This window comes from Canis aureus, chromosome 2 (genome assembly GCF_053574225.1).
Source record: "Canis aureus isolate CA01 chromosome 2, VMU_Caureus_v.1.0, whole genome shotgun sequence".
NCBI lineage: Eukaryota > Metazoa > Chordata > Mammalia > Carnivora > Canidae > Canis > Canis aureus.
The window spans coordinates 81,643,797-81,661,671 of NC_135612.1; the positions used below are offsets into that span (position 1 = coordinate 81,643,797).

The 17,875-nt window shown below is 35.9% G+C and overlaps 1 long non-coding RNA gene across 9 annotated transcripts in view; it reads left to right on the forward strand.

Moving 5' to 3' along the window:
* Positions 1-17,875, forward strand: part of LOC144302682 (uncharacterized) — a 488,681-nt gene that overhangs the window by 142,303 nt on the left and 328,503 nt on the right. The window contains exons 4-5 of one of the 9 annotated variants that reach the window (XR_013369681.1): positions 13,366-13,433; positions 14,347-14,582. The exons of 7 other annotated variants lie outside the window; for them this stretch is intronic. This is a non-coding gene — a long non-coding RNA (uncharacterized LOC144302682). Of the gene's footprint in view, positions 1-13,365; positions 13,434-14,346; positions 14,583-17,875 lie in introns of those variants that run through there. One more of the 9 variants, XR_013369684.1, reaches the window with a different exon arrangement.

A 17,875-nucleotide genomic window follows, 5' to 3' on the forward strand; every position in this document is an offset into this window, starting at 1 on the left:
CACTTAAGGACAATTGTTTAGCAATTCAGAAGATTAAGAGACATTAAGCATCTTTAATAGTTTTCATAACAGCATCCTTTTAACCTTACTTATGAAATATTTCCAAATAAATTTATTGTTTTCTTCAAAACCTCACAGGCTTCATATCTGATTATATTGAAATTTTAATTAGGAGAAGCTATTCATGGAAACACTGACATTTTTGTAGTATAAGGGAAATGAAGGGCATTCTGAGAAGTTTCCTCTGTTAATATATTCACAGATATTCTGAAGTAAGATTTTTTATTTCCTCAAAAACAGTCATAACAATTTGAGCTATAGGAAGTAAGTCATGTTTATTCACAAAATACTTTAAGTATGTTCTAAAAAAATATATAATCTTCCTTTTCAAGTGTTCATATTGAATTTATGTTAAAATATATAAGCTATTCAATTTGATCATATAAATATCTGGCATTATATAAATTATGAGAATTCAAATGTGATACATTTGATCACACACACACACAACACACACACACACACACACACACACACACATACTGTGTGGAAGCTGATTTGCAGCACCCAGTGCAGCATAGAAGAGAGAAAATTTAGATTAGAGCTCAAAGAAAATGGAATTGGTAGTGCTCATAAAAGCTTACAAGAATCTAAGGAAGGTTGCTATTCATGAAGGAAAAGAAGTCACAGCATGAGCTATAAATTTGGAAAGATAGGTTTCTGAGGAAAGTAACAGATGCTGTTTCTTTCAAATTATTTTAAAATGGGATACACATTTTTTTAAAAGTGTTAAAATCGTAGCACTACTAAAACAAAGAATATCATAAACCCCAAAGGTCTGCCACTGCTGTCAATCTATTTCTCAAAGTACAAAATAGATTCTTTTAATTTTTCTAACAGTATTTTCGTATGATGTGACCAGTCAATTGTTGAGATTCCCTCCAAAATGATACTTCAATACACAATATGAAAAACTGATAACTCTTACTGTCAAATGCCTACTAGAACCTAGGAAAATAATATCTCCTTGATCATCTTTTTCTCAGATGAGATCAAAGCCCATTAAAGACCTCTTAAAATCTGTTCAAGGTAGAGAAAGACAAGGGTAGAGTAAGTCAGCAGCAAACAAAAAAACCCAAAATACGTATATTTTCACAAAACATGATCATATTTTAACCACCAGCATACCTTCCTATTCCAAATTGAAGGTAATGCTTCATGTTCCCCTCCCTTCCTCCTTTCCTTCTCTTCTCTCATTTTCATTCTAGCTTTTTGTCAAATTTCTTACTAAAAACCTTACCAGCTTGCCACCATTATTGTGGTAATTTAAAAAACCCTTAGATATCCTCTTTTTTTTTTTTAAGATTTTATTTATTTATTCATGAGAGACACACAGAGAGAGGCAGAGACACAGGCAGAGGGAGAAGCAGGTCCCATGCAGTGAGCCCCATGCAAGACTCAGTCCCAGGTCTCCAGGATTAGGCCTTGGGCCATAGGTGGTGCACTAAACCACTGAGCCACCCGGGCTGCCCAGATATCCTCTTTTTAAGCATTATGTTCTTTATGAATTAGTAATAATAAAAGTTCTCCATAGTCTTAAAACATATTAAGTAATTAATATGAGAGAGAGAGAGAGCGCGCACACAAACAGAAGGAGGAGCAGAGGGAGAAGGAGAAGCAGACTCCCCACTGACCAGGGAGCCTGATACTGGGCTGGATCCTGGGACTCCTGGCCCATGACCTGAGCAGAAGGCAGATGCTTAACTGACTGAACTACCCAGGTGCCCCTCAATATTTAATTTTATATATACTATATGGACATAGATTTAAATTCCATGTATATTCAGAAAATATTATATTGCTTTTTGTCATGGAAAATTAAGAATGCCTTATGATAGATAATCTGAACTCTACCTGATTTAATTGTATTATCTTAAATGTTGTATTCTATCAACTCGCCATTTGCCAGATTTTCTAATTCTTTCATAATCTCTGTATTATTACAGATTTCTGTATGTTGTGAATATATATATTCTTGTCATCTGTATTGTGTTATAAATACAGTTTTCTCGGGATCCCTGGATGGCGCAGCAGTTTGGCGCCTGCCTTTGGCCCAGGGCGTGATCCTGGAGACCGGGGATCGAATCCCACATCGGGCTCCCGGTGCATGGAGCCCACTTCTCCCTCTGCCTGTGTCTCTGCCTCTCTCTCTCTCTCTGTGACTATCATAAATAAATAAATAAATAAATAAATAAATAAATAAATAAATAAATACCTTAAAAAATTAAAAAAAAATAAATACAGTTTTCTCATTTCCAATTTGTATGACTTCCTCCCTTTTATTTATTTCCCTTGCCTAATTGCTCTGGCTAGTACTTACATTACAATGTTAAAATAACAGTAGGTAAAATGAGTATTCTTGCTCTCCTAATCTTAGGGGGAAATATTTCAAATTTTCACCCTTAAGGATGAAAAAATCCATTGATCATTTTTATTATAATAAGGATATTCCCAGCTATTCCTAGTTTGCTGTTTTCTTCCTAAAAATGTATTGAACTTTGTGAAATGCTTTTTATCAGAGTGATTTTTTATTCTATTAGTGTATAATGTATTTTTTTCTATTTTGAACTACTATTTCATTATTTTGATAAATCTTATTCATGATGTGTAATCTTTTCAATTTGCTATTGATTCAGCTTTTTGGTACCTTTCTTGAGAAAATTCATAAGGGGTATTAATCTGTTATTTTCTTTTCTTTCTCTTTTTTGTAATTCTTATATCTGACTTTGGAATAATGATAATTTAGTCTTAAATAATGTGTTCTCTCCTCTTCCATTTCTTATAAAGTTTTAAATGGGATTGGTGTTAATTATTTAACTGTTTGGGAGGTTCACCATTGGAGCCATTTGGTCCTGGACTTGGTTGGGAGATTTTGATTACATATCCACACTTAAAGGTGTCTTGAGTTCTATTTCTTAATGATTCAGTTTTGGTAATTTGTGTGTTTATAGGAATGCGTCCATTATCATCTCAATTATCTAAATCTATTAACACACAATTTTTTCATAGTAATGTGTTATAATTCTTTCAGTGTAAGAGAGGAGCTAAGACAGTGGCAGAGTAGGAGGGCCTTAGGCTTGTCTCATCCCTTGAATACAACTGTGTAACTATCAAATCATCCTAAACACCCCAGAAATCAACCTGAAGAGTGACAGAATGAACTCCACAGGGAGAGAAGCCACATTGAGGAAAGTAGGAAGTGCAGAGATGCAAGACCACAGGTGCTGCAGAGAAGGAGTTGTGGTCACAGAGAAAGACATGCATGAGGGAGGAGCACATAGAGGAATGCATAAGAACAAGTGCCCCAAAGCCTTGAGGTGGGAAAATGAGAGAGGCTGATTTACATGAATTCTTTCAACCAGTGGGACTTAAAGACTGGAGTTTTTAGTCTGTGGCTTGGCTGGAATAGAACCCTGAATGCATTACCCTGCTCCTAGAGAGAAGGCAGGTAAACAACCCTAGATGGGGGGTTGGCGGATTTGAGTTGGGGGTGGGGCAACTGCCTGGAAACAGCCATCTGAAAAACTCCTGAGACACAGTGAGGAGACTGTTCACCCTTCTTGGAGCACATACCTCAGAGGCAACATTCACAGAGACAGCTCTCTGGGGACAAAGGAGCTGTCTGGCAACATTTTTCTCCCCTGCCCCTCAGCATAAATGCAGAGCAACCAGCAGAAAGCAGCTCAGCCTCCACACTGGCTGCCGAACTAGCTACATCAAGTTCCACTTCCTGTGCTTGGTGGTACTGCCATTCTCAGTCAGGTTTGCCTTAGTTCCTGCACTGTGGGCCCCTTCTCCAGAAGACCAGCAGACAGCTTCCCACAGCATGTCTCCCAACCAGAGTTCAGCAGGGCTTCAGTTTTAGTAGGAATAGTATCAGGTCTCATTTAAGTAGCAGACCAGAGAACACCTAGGTAAAACTCAACACATTCTAGCCAAAGACCAAACACTGCCCACTGAAGGGGAGGAGAACCTCTGTAGACAACCAGCCTGAAGGACAGAACAGCCAAAACAAAACAGCAAAATACACACAGAGCACATCAAGGAAACTCCCGGAAGCTTCAGGCCCTGGACACTATATAAGCTCATCTTCATAAAGCCATTACTCTCCGAAGCAGTAGACATAATAGGCTTTTCTGAAACACAGAAAACAGATTTAGACAAAAATGCCAATATAGAGGAATTTATCCCAAATGAAAGAAAAAAGATAAGAGGCTATGGCAAGAAATCTAAACACAACAGATATAAGTAATATGCCTGACAGAGAATTTAAAGCAACAATTATATAAGGATACTCACTGGACTTGAGAAAAAAAAATAGAAGGCATCACTGAGACCCTTGCAGCAGAGATGAAAGAGTTAAAAAAAAAAAAAAGAATTGATCAGAAATGAAAAAAATGTAATAACTGAGAATTGAAATAGCTTTGATGTAATGAACACAATATTAGAAGAAACAGAGGAGTGAATAAGTGTTATAAAAGATAAAATAATGTAAAATAAGACAAAATAAGTCCCTAAAAAATAAAGGAAGACCCATAAGGCTAGCTGCAGATCTTTCAACAGAAACTTGGCTACCCAGAAGGGAGTGAAATGATATATTGAAAGTGGGAAAAATCTGAATCAAGAATACTCTATCCAGCAAGGTTATCATACTGAATAGAAGTAGAGATAAACATTTTTCCAGACAAACAGAAATTAAAGGAGTTTGTGACCATTATAACAGCTCTGCAAGAAATTAGTGGAAAGGAAAGCCAAACATGACAAAGACAAGCAAGGATCAGAGAAAATCTCCGGAAACAATGAAACGCAAGTGATAAAATGGCACTAAAGACATATCTATCAATAATTACTCTGAATGTAAATGGACAAAACACTCTAATTGAAGGACGTAAAATGTCAGAATGGATTAAAAAACAGGACCTGTAGGGGCAGTTGAGTGGCTTAGTGGTTGAGCATCTGCCTTTGGCTCAGGTCATGATCCCAGGGTCCTGGAATGGAGTCCTGCATCAGGCTCCCCACAGGGAGTCTGCTTCTCCCTCTGCCTGTGTCTCTGCCTCTCTCTCTGTCTCTCATGAATAAATAAATAAAGATTTATTTATTTTAGAGAGACAGAACACAGCTGGGGGAGGGCCAGAGGAAGAGCAGAAAGAGAAATTTCAGCAGACTCCACATGAGGCTGAGGCAGGGCACAATCTGATGACCCTGAAGTCACGACACTGAAAGTACAACCATAAGTTAACAATACTGAAATCATGACCTGAGTGGAAACCAAGAATTGGATGCTTAACTGAGTGTGCCACCCAGGAGCTCCTCTACCAAACACTGAGAAATGAGTTAATACCTATATTTATCATACTATTCCAAAAAGTGGAAAAGGAAGGAAAACTTCCAAACTAATTCTGTGAGACCAGCGCTACCCTGATTCCAAAACCAGAAAAGAACCCACTAAAAAAATAAAACTATAGGCCAACATCACTGATGAACATGGATGAAAAAATTCTCAACAAAATACTAGCAAATCAAATCCAACAATATATTAAAAAAAATCATTCACCACAATCAAATAGGATTTATTCCTAGGCTACAAGGATGGTTCAATATCGACAAATCAATGTGATACAGCACATTAATAAGAGAAAGTATAAGAATCATATGACCCTCTCAATAGTTGCAGAAAAAGTATTTGAGAAAGTACAGCATCCATTCATGAAAAAAAAAAAACTTTCAGCAGAATTGGGTTAGAGGGAACATACCTCAGCATCATAAAGTCCATATATGTAAAACCCACAGTTAGTATCAACCTTAATGAGGAAAAACAGAGATTTTACTCTATAGTAAAGAACAAGACAGGGATGTCAACTCTCACCACTGCTATTTAACTATAGTTCTGGAAGTCCTAGACTTAGTAATCTGATGATGACAGCAACAACAACAAAATGAAAGGCATTTAAATTGACAAGGAAGTCAAACTTTTACTATTTGGAGATACATGATCCTATATATAGCAAGCAAACCTGAAAGATGCCACAAAAATATTGCTGGAACTGAAACACAAATTCAGTAATATTGCAGGATACAAAAATCAACATACGGAATTGAGTTGCATTTCTCTACACTGCTAATGAAGCAGGAAGAAGAGAAATGAAGGAATCAATCTCATTTATTTACAATTACATGAAAACTCACAAGATACCTAGTAATAAACCTAACTGCAGAGGTAAAAGATCTGTACTCTAAAAACTATAGAACACTTATGAAAGAAATTGGGGAATACACAAGAAAAGGAAAAACATTCCAGTCTTATAGATTGGGAGAACAAATATTACCAAGTTCTATATATTACCCAAAGAAATCCCATCAAAATGCTATCAGCATTTTTCACAGAGCTAGAACAAGCAATCTTAAAATTTACATGGAACCATAAAAGACCCCAAACAGCCAAAGCAATCTTGAAATAGAAAAGCAAAGCTGGACTTCAAGTTTTTATTCTTAGTCATTCTAGCAAAAATTCTTTCAACTTTGTTAATACTAGCAAATCACCAACTTTTGTTTTTGTTGACTCTCTATTGCTTTTCTACACTCTTATTTTTTGTCTCTGCTCCAATATTCCTCCTGTCAAGCTGTATTACAAAGCTGTAGTGATCAAGACAGTATGGTACTGGCACAGAAATAGATCAGTGGAAAAAAAATAGAAGACTCAGAAGTGAACCCACAACTATGTGGTCAATTAATCTTAGACAAAGCATAAAAAAATATTCACTGGAAGTGAGACAATCTCTTCCACAAATGGTGAAATAATCGAGTTAAGAAATTGGCAGAAGACACAAAAAGACATTTTTCCAAAGAAGGCATACAGATGGCCAACAGACACATGAAAAGATGCTCAGCACCACTCATCATCAGGGAAATACAAATCAAAACTAAAAATGAGATACAGACACACACAATGGAATATTACTCATCCATAAAAATAAGAATGTAATCTTGCCATTTGCAATGATGTGGATGAAGCTAGAAATTATGTTAAGTGAACTAAGCCAGAGAAAGAAAAATAGCATATGGTGTCACTCATATATGGAATTTAAAGAACAAAACAAACAGACTTGGGGAAGGGGGAGAGAGAGGAAATGAAGAAAAACTGTAGAGAACAGACTGATGGTTACCAGGTAACCATAAGCACTGAGTTCTATACACAAGTGTTGAATAACTACTCTACACCTGATACCAATAACTGGATTTTAAATCAAAACTTAAAGAAAAAATATTTTGGTGTTAAGTCAGTTGTAAGGCCCCACTTTCATTTATATTTTTAGTTCTTTGAGCTTTTTTTTAAATTTGTAGTCATTCTAGCAAAAATTCTTTCAACTTTGTTAATACTTGCAAACTGCCAACTTTGTTTTTGTTGATTCTCTCTTGTTTTTCTATACTCTTAGTTTTTGTCTCTGCTCCAATATTCATGTCCTTCCTTTTCCTGACTTTAAGTTTAGTTTTCTCTTTTTTTTTTAAAGATTTTATTTATTTATTCATTAGAGACGGAGGGGGGGGGAGGGCAGAAGGAGAAGCAGGCTCCATGCAGGGAGCCTGATGTGGGACTCGATCCCAGGTCCCCAGGATCACACCCTGGGCTGAAGGTGGCACTAAACCGCTGCACCACCGGGGCTGCCCCAAATTCATATCTTTCATCATATTTATGAGGTTTCACCCATTATTTCTTCAGATATTCCTTGTGGCCCTTTTCCTCTCTTTCTTTTTTTCTTTTTTCTTCTTGAGATTCCCATAATGTACAAGATAATACACTTAATAGTGTCCCATATGTCCCTTAGGCTTTGTGTGCCATTCTTTATTCTTTACTTCCTGATTTTCTTTAGGTCTTTCAGCACATTTGCATGGTTTGTCTTTATAGAGTAAGTCCAATGTCTGAGCTATACTTTAATGTTTTTTTGGTATGTTTTATAATTATATGTTGAAAAATGAATATTTTTAATATCATCATTTCATCCCACCCCCACCCAAGATTGCTGTTGCTACCTGATGGAGACTGCAATTCAGTGACCTTTCCCAAACTATTTTTGCAAAGAGTATTTTCTGTTTGTGTGTGTTCACTGAGTCCTCTGTTCCATTATCTCCCCAGGCCCCATTTTAATTCCCTTAAATGCCTGGATTCGATAAGAAAGAAAGGAAAGAAAGAAAGAAAGAAAGAAAGAAAGAAAGAAAGAAAGAAAGAAAGAAAGAAAGAAAGAAAGAAGAAAGAAGAAAGGAAGGAAGGAAGGGAAAGGGAAAGGGAAAGGGAAAGGGAAAGGGAAAGGGAAAGGGAAAGGGAAAGGGAAAGGGAAAGGGGAAAGGGGAAAGGGGAAAGGGAAGAAGGGAAAGAAAGAAATAAAAGAAATAAAAAACACTTTAAAAGTCTTTTTCTTTAAGTTCTTTTCTATCAGTGGCCACTTAAGCCCACGTGGATTAAACCAATGGCCTGCTTCTGTGCCAGCTTTTCAGGAATCAGTGGCAACAACCAAAGTGTGAAAGCCAGAATTTTGGAGGAAAAAATCCCTATTTCCCCACCCTGGCACCAGCAAGTCACAGTAGGATTGTGGTCTGATGTGCCCATAGGGATAGGGAATGGAGTTACAAAAAGAAATTGAAAATTTACTGGACTTCGAGTCTTTTTTTAATCAAGAATTTCCCTGAAAGCTTAAAATATTCAACTAGATTCTTGAGTTTCAAAATAGTTTCTTCAAACAGTTCTTGCTAGTTCAATAATTGTCTCAGTGGAAGGACCAAACCTTTAAGCTTCCTAATTTGCCATAATCTATGATGTCCAGATGTCATGTAATGTTAGTATTAAAGAACATTTTTTTTAAGAGAGAATTTTAATGTCACTTTAGTTTTAATTCATTTCTTAATTAACACCAGGGGTCTTGAATATTGGAATGGAAACTTCAAGTAAGTGCCATCTCAGCTGCATGACATTAAACTGACAACAGGATCAGATGAAAATTTTTTTCCTCTTTAGATATTTTTAGGAAACCAATACTACAGTAAATAAAATTTTATTAAAGATAAGATTATTGGATTGTGAAGAGGGAAGCTGGGGTGGCATGGAGCAGAATAAGTCATCAACTTAATATACTTTACCAGATTAAGGATATTAATCAAAATACACTTGAGATTTCAAAATATCTGAGTGGTATTTATTTATTTATTTATTTATTTCTGAGTGGTATTTAAAGTAATATTTAGCAATCTGGGCAGTCATAGATTTGTATTCTTTTCATATTTAATAATGTAAAATTTAATAGAAAATTCTTGCTTGTTAAGATAAAAGAATGTGGCTAATACATGACCCTCTTACATCACAGTTAGACATGCATTCATCTCTCCTGACAAGAAATCTATAATTAATGTCTTCACTTCTATAATAGAATTCTCATATGTTTCTGTCATTAAATTACAGAAGCCTCATAAATTTTCTTTTATACTCTTTGATTTGAGATACTGTGATTTTACTATTTGCTTTTTTAGAAAGAATTGACTCAAATATTTTGTAAATATTTGATATTATGACATTTTCTAGAGGACATAGATTATTAGAAGAAGGCCTGTTTGTTGTTTTATGTTGATATTATTCCTCTTAGTATTGCACATGTATACACACACACATACACACACACACACACCTTGGATATCTTATGGCTAATGTCAACCAACATATGTACTCTGGATACCTTATGGCTAATGTCAAAATTTACTATTTCACATACAGAAAATAAAAAAAGGGAGACTGAAAAAGGTTGGGTTACAATGAGATGAATGAAGAACTTACTGCCAGGGCAAAATTTAAGGATACACTACTAAAGCTCAGTAATCAAGATAAATATGTAATGTGTATTTTAACATCAAGATTAATGAAAAATAAATTATGATGGATAAAATGTCAAAATTGAAAATTCAAGCAGGTTCAGCAATTATAACTTAATAAATTTTATTTGAACCTGAGGCAAGTGTAACATTCAGTGATAGAAACTGAAGTAAATATTTTAATGCATGGAGTATTTTCTCCTCAATTTTTTGCCCAATGCAAGTACCTCCCCCTGCTGTTAGATCTGTCTGGATCTGAATTCCTATTCTTTTTTTTTTTTTTTTTTTTTTAATTCCTATTCTTATGACAGACTTTGGATGTTGAGGCCATGAAGTAGCAAAATTAATCTTTTGTTTACTCAATCACAATTTTTAATTAAAAATATTTATTTTCTAACAACTAAAGCTGTGAATGTTTCTTTTTTTTAAGATTTTATTTGTTTATTCATGAGAGACACACAGAGAGAGAGGCAGAGACACAGGCAGAGGAAGAAGCAGGCTCAATGCACGGAGCCCAATGTGGGACTCGATCCCAGGTCTCCAGGATCTTGCCCTGGACTGAAGGCAGGGGCTAACCCACTGAGCCACCCAGGGATCCCTAAAGCTGTGAATGTTTCAATTTAGCTTCAAAAGGATACACTATTAATGTCATTAGGAAGTTTAATATGAATAACTAGACCAGGAACCTAATAACATTCAATTCAGAGTATGGCATTAAAAAACAAATAAAGTGATGTATACCATCTGAGGCACACTTTATTTATTTATTTATTTATTTATTTATTTATTTATAAACATGTTTTATGTCTCTTATTTTTTAAAAAAATAATATTTATTTATTCATGAGAGACACACAGATAGAGAGAGAGAGGCAGAGACAGAAGCAGAGGGAGAAACAGGCTCCCTGCAGGGAGACCGACTTGGGACTCGATCCCGTGTCTCCAGGATCATGCCCTGGGCCTACCTAAGGTGGAGTTAAACCACTGAGCCACCCAGGCTGCCCTGAGGCAAACTTTAAATACGAGCAGGCAGTAAAGAGAATCTAGTGGAACTAGGCCAGAGGATGTAATACATGAAGAAAGCACCAGAACCGGAAATATTTATTGTCCCATCTTGTCTTGTTTGCTTGATCTCTGTCTGTATGTTTTTTTCTCTCTCTCTGTCTCTCTCTCTCTCTCTCTGTCTCTCTCTCTCTCTCTCACACACACACACACACACAGAATATCAAGAGATGACATGCTCTGTAATGTTCAAAGAATATGAGGATATACATCTATTAGTCACCAAAATAGGTACATGATTTGAGAGACCAAACAGCTTAACATTTCTGTATATTTGTATATTAATTCTTCCATCCATCCATCCATCCATCCATCCATCCATGTCTTCTATAAACATAATTTGGCATTTGCACAAGCCACATTGTGTAGGTATGAAAAAAATCAAACGTGAAAAGTAAAAATGTAACATATATGACCACTTAGACTACCTATGAATAAAACAAGCATACTTCACTTATTGTGCTTTGTTTCATTGTGCTTCACAGAAACTTTATTTTTCTGTTTTTTCTTTTCTTTATTTATTTTTATAATTCCAAGGTTAGTGGCAACCCTGGATGAAGCAAATGTATTGGCACCATTTTTCAAACAGTATTTTTTCTCTTTTGTCTCTGTGTAATGCTTTGGCAATTTCTCAATATTCTGAATTTTTATTATAATTCTAATTGCTACAGTAATCTGTGATCAGTGATCTTTGTTGTTACTATTCTAACTCTCTTAGGGAGGCATGAATTAAGCCCATACAAGATGGAGAATGTAATAAATGTATGCATTCTGACTGCCCTAATGATTTAAGTATCATTCCACTTCATCTCCTTGAAACCTCCTATTCCCTGAGACAGAACATTGAAATTAGGTCAGTTAATAACCTTGTAATAGTCTCTAATTGTTCAAGCAAAAGGAAGAGGCATACATCTCTTTAAATCGAAATCTACAACTGATTAAGTTTAGTGAGGAAGGCATGTTCAAAGCTGAGATTGGCACAAGAAGCCTAGGTTTTGGCCTGTCAGCCAAGTTGTGAATGGAAAGAAAAAGTTCTTGAAGGACTAAGGTAATTCGTGAAAGTGGCTACCCTAAACAACAAATTTACAATGTAGATGAAACAGCTTCATATTAGAAGAATATGCCACTTAGGACTTTCATAGCTAGAAAAAAAGTCATTGCCTATCTTCAACAAGGGAAAGGATGACTCTGTTGGTAAGACTAATGCAGCTGATGACTTGAAGTTGAACCTAACGTTCATTTGCTATTGTGAAATCAAACAAAACAAAACAAAACAAAACAAACCCCCACAAAACAACAAAAAACTAGAGCCCTTAATAATGTTAAATCTACTGTGTCGTGCTTTATAAATGGAACAAAGCCTATATGACAGCACATTATTTATAACATTGTTTACTGAATATATTAAGCCCAATCTTGAGATTTACAGCTCAAATAAAGATCTCTTTCACAATATGACTGTTCATTGACAATGTTTCTGTTCATTCAAGAACACTGATGGAGATATACAAAGAGATTAATGTTGTTTTCATGCCTGCCAACACAACATACAAAAGGTAAAGGAGTCATTTTGACTTTCAAGTCATATTATTTTAGAAATACGTTTCTCAAGGCTATCACTGCCACAAATAGTGCTTTCTCTGAAGGATCTGGGCAAAGTCAATTGATAACCTTCTGAAAAGGATTCACCATTCTGTATGCCATTAAAAATATTTGAGGGACACCAGAGTGGTTCAGTTGGTTAGTGTCTGGCCCTTGGTTTTGGCTCAGGTCATTATTTCAGGGTCCTGTGATGAAGCCCCAAATCTGACTCTGGGCTCAGCTTGGAGTCTGCTTGTCCCTCTTCCTCTGTTCCTCTTCCTGAGCTCTCACTCTCTCTAAAAATAATAAATAAATAAAGTCTTTAAAAAGATATTTGAAATTCATGGGAAGAGGTCAAGTATCAACATTAAGAGGAGTTTGAAAAAGTTGTGTACAGCCTTCAAGGATGACTTTGATGGATTTAGGACTTCAGGGGAGGAAGTAACTACAGATGTGGTAGAAATAGCAAGAGAACTAAAATTAGAAGTGGAGGCTGAAGATGTGACTGGATTGCTGCTATTTCCTGGTAAACTTGAATAAATGAGGAATTGCTTCTTATGGATAACCAAAGAAAATAATTTTTGAGATGGAATCTATTTCCTGTGAAGTTGCTCTGAAGACTGTTAAAATGAAAGCAAAGAACATATATTTCATAAACTTAGTTGATAAAGCCATGGCAGGGTTTGAGAGAAATGACTCCAATTTTTAAATAAATTCTATAGTTGATAAAATGCTCTCAACAGTACCTCAGGCTATAGAGAAACAATTCATAAAAGTGAAAATCAATTAATATGGCAAACTTCATTTTCAGAAATTATTTCCAGAACTTATTTTCAGAAATTACTGTGGAAACCCCAACCTTCAGCAACCTTCACCCTGGTAAGTCACCAGCCATCAACACTGAGGCAAGACCTTTCACCAGCAAAAATATTATGACTTGCTGAAAGCTCACGTAATGTTAGATTTTTTAAAGGACTTTTTTAATTAAAGGTATGTACATTATCTTTTAGACATAATGTTATTGCATATACTATATGATAAAGTACAAACTTTTATATGAAGCAGGTAACCAAAATATTGATTGAATGCCTTTATTGTTACATTCCCTTTATTGTGGTGTTCTAGAACCACATCAAGAATTTCCAAATTATCTAATACCATAACTGAAATATATACAGAAGTATGGAACTAGCTTAAGTGACTTTGGAGAATAGAATTTTGGTTGGATACCGAAGGCTAGGTACAAAAATAAATACACACAAATACTAAATTTGTTACTAAACTTACTAAAGTTACTAAGTTTGTTTCTCAAAGGGCTTTATCTTATTAATTCTGAAACTACTTTTAGGGTAGCTCATGTTTCATAAGTAAATACATTGTAGATAATGAGAACAAGGTTATTCACTTTCTTAGAATGTACTCTGTGGTGGTTGATTGGAACTCGACATATATGAATTCATGGTACACATACATATTAGATGTAAATCTATCCATCCTCCCAACATGTTCAATTCCAGGGTTGCAGCATAGAAAATATAAGATGAATCTGGGGCATCATGTGGTGCTAGAAAGGAAAGAAGTGCTCCTAAGATGATGGACTCATGCCAAAAGATTATAGGAGCCACACTGAAATAGTTTCCAAAGGCTAAAGCTGGGATACTCTGAAGAATAAATAATATTAGTTTTAGATTAGAAACCATAAAATAAAATATCCATGTGTACTTCATGAGCATAAAGGAGAAAGAGATGGCTCTTCTTTTTTTATTTTTTAAATACTTTATTTATTTTTTAGAGAGAGAGAGAGTGGGAACAGGAGCAAAGAAAGAAGGAGAAGCAGATTCCCAGCTGAGCAGAGAGCCTGATGTGGGGCTCAATCCCAGGACCGTGGAATCATGACCTGAGCTGAAGGCAGACATTTAGCTGACCGAGCCACCTAAGCACCCCAAAATATCCATGTGTACTTCACGATATAAACTGATAATTGAACACATACATAAACAGGGGAGAAGGAATGGCTCTTCTTTTAGAAAATCATCTTACATTAACTATATTACATTAGCAGAAGCTGAGTAAATGACACTTGTAACTTCTATGCTAATTTCAGAACTTATGTATATGTTTAAAATTATTTTAAAAATAAGAAGTTAAATAAATTTGACACTTTGGCTTCCTCTTAACTGAAGCTCTTGTGTCTTTTGAGATCTACATACTACTTTGCATATCCCTCCTTCCCTCACATGCACGTATTTAAAATATACACATCATGCCACCAGTGGTGAACTAGACAAGTATTGAGGAAGCTGTTTGAACTACCCCATCATATATTTAATTTAATTATAGAGACGAAGATGGGAGGGACAGGAACATGGTCTGGAAGCAAACTTCCCTTAGACTAATCACAAATGGGAGGAACTCCACAAGCTGGAGAAATAGAAGATCAAATCCTAGCACTGGCACTGGAGACCTGCACTGGGAAGATGAGTAACTGTAACATCTGGCCTTAAAAACCAATGGGGTTGCCTACGGAGCTTCTAAAAATCAGTGGAGCTTAACTCAGAGTACTTTAAAAATCAGTGGGCTTAACTCCCAGAGAGCTGGAGGGAAACAGAAAACTGAATATCTTCCTTTAAAGAGCCAGTATAATAAATAAATTGCCCTGAGACACAGCACAGAAGTAGTTTGAAAAGTGCCTGAGGTAGATGTGAAGGAGATTTATTTACTAATCTTAGAACATGTGCTGCAGGGGCAGGGAGCTTCAGGAGACTTCTCCAAGAACAAAAGTGCCGGCAGGTACCATTTCTCTTATCTTTTCCCAGCCTAGATAGACATTGTCCGATCCAACACTAACAGTCTCCATCTATCTTACTAGTACTGCATGTGTTCCCCTGTAGACCTGCCCCCTCCAACCCACCCATCTCAGAAGGTGTCTTCCAAATCGGCTTGCCCTGACATGCCCTGAAAGGAGACCCAGCAGGAATTGGCAATACTCCACAATGCCTCTTGCCTTGGGGAGAGTGGAGATAAAACTATATACCAGTGAACCTGCAATTCCCGTAGCTGACTCTGTTGGCTGTGCAGAGAGAAAGCTCTGCTATTTGGTGTACCCACAACTGTGTCTGACTATCAATATTGCCCACCTGCAAGTTGGTTGACAGGACTCTCAATGGCACAGGGACCAAATCTTGCCCAGTGCACACATAGCAGGCAAAGCAGGTCATTGGCAACTGGCTGGGCTGGAGGTAAACATGGCACAGGCACAATAGCAGGGCATATGCACCCACATTGGAGTCACTCCTGGAACACCTGGATCGGGTGGCAGCAGCGGGGTGGGGAGAGCAGTAATGGATTGCACTCCATGGCACCATAAGGTCTCTTCTTTGCAAAGCCACTACTTTCAAGACCAGGAGACATAATTGACCTCCCTCAGATAGAGAAACAGAGTTACACAATAAGTTACACAAATGAAGAATATGTCCCAAAAGAAAGAACAAGACAAAAATCACAGCAACAGAGCTAAATGAAAATGAGATAAGCACTATGCCTGCTAAAGAATTCAAAGTAATACACAGAAAGATACCTACTGGACTTGAGAAAAGAGTGATAAACTCAATGAAAACTTCAACAAAGAAACAGAAAATATAAAAAGGAACCAGAGATAAAGAATTCAATAACTGAAATAATAATAATATACTAGAGGGCATCAACAGAGGATTAGAGGATACAGAACAGATCAGATCCTGTTCTGGAAAACAGGATAAACAACCAAGCTGAAGAGAAAAAAAAAAAAAAAAAAAAGAATTAGGATAAGAATAGCTTAACAGAACTTGGTGACATCATTAAGTGTAATAACATTTACATTATAAGGATTCCAGAAGGGAAAGAGAGACAGAATGGGGCAGAGCATTTATTTAAATAAAGATTAGCTTAAAATTTCCCTATCTGTGAAAGGAAACAGCCATTCATATCCAGAAAGCACAGAAAGCTCCTAATAATATTAACCAAGGAATTCCACACCAAGACACATAATAATCAAAGTGAAAAAAAGTAATGATAGAGAATTTTAAAAGCAACAAGAAAAAAGTTACATCAGAGGAAAAACCCAGAGGGCTATCGGCTGATTTTTCAGCAGAAATTTTACAGGCCAGATGGGAGTGTCATGGTATATTCAAAGTGCTAAAAGAAAAAAAAAATACAACCAAAAAATTTCTACACATCAATGTTATTCAGAATAGAAGAAGAGATAAAGAGTTTCCCAGACAAAAGTTAAAGGAGTTCATTGCCACTAAACCAGCATTACAAGAAATGTTAGAGGGAATTCTTTAAGTGGAAAGAAAAGGTCAGAACTGGAAAAAATTATAAAAGGTAAGAATTTCACAGGTTTTACCTATAGTAAAGGTAGTAGTTTAATCACTTACAAATCCAGGATGGAGCTTAAAACACAAAAGTAGTAAAAATCAATTATATCTACAAAAATCAGTTAATGGATACACAAAATTAAGAAAATGTAAAATATGATACTTTGGTCAAGTCAAGGACCAAATGGCTTCACAAGTGAGTTTTACTGAACATTTAAACGAATTAAACCTATTTTAAAAACTATTTTCAAAAACAGAAGAGGATGGAAAACTTTCAAATCTTGAGCAGCCTGGGTGGCTCAATGGTTTAGTGCCACCTTCAGCCCAGGGCCTGATCCTGGGGACCTGGGATTGAGTCCCTCGTTGGGCTCCCTGCGTTGAGCCTGCTTCTCCCTCTGCCTGTGTCTCTGCCTCTCTCTCTTAAATAAATAAATAAATAAATAAATAAATAAATAAATAAATAAATAAAATCTAAATAAAAGAAAACTTTCAAATCCATCTTACAAGGCCACCATTACTCTGATACCAAAACCAGATAAAGACATTACAAAACAGAAATACTGCAAACCAATATCTCTAATGAACTTAGATACAAAAATATTTAATAAAATATTAGCAAATTACATTCAACAATACATTGAAGAAAAATCATTTACTATGATAAAGTAGGATTTATTTCAGAGATACAGGAGTGATTAAACATTTGCAAATCAACTAATGTGGTATGAACATCTCAGCAGTTGTAGAATAAAGATTTGACAAAGTACCACATCTATTTATGATAGAAACATTCAACAAAGTAATTCTAGACAGAACATACTTCAAACATAATAAAGGTCACATGTGAAAAATCCACAGCTAACAACATAATGGTGAAAAATTAAAAGCTTTTCTTCTAAGACCAGGAGCAAGGCAAGACAAGGATCTCCATTTTCACCAATTTTATTCAACATAATACTAGAATTC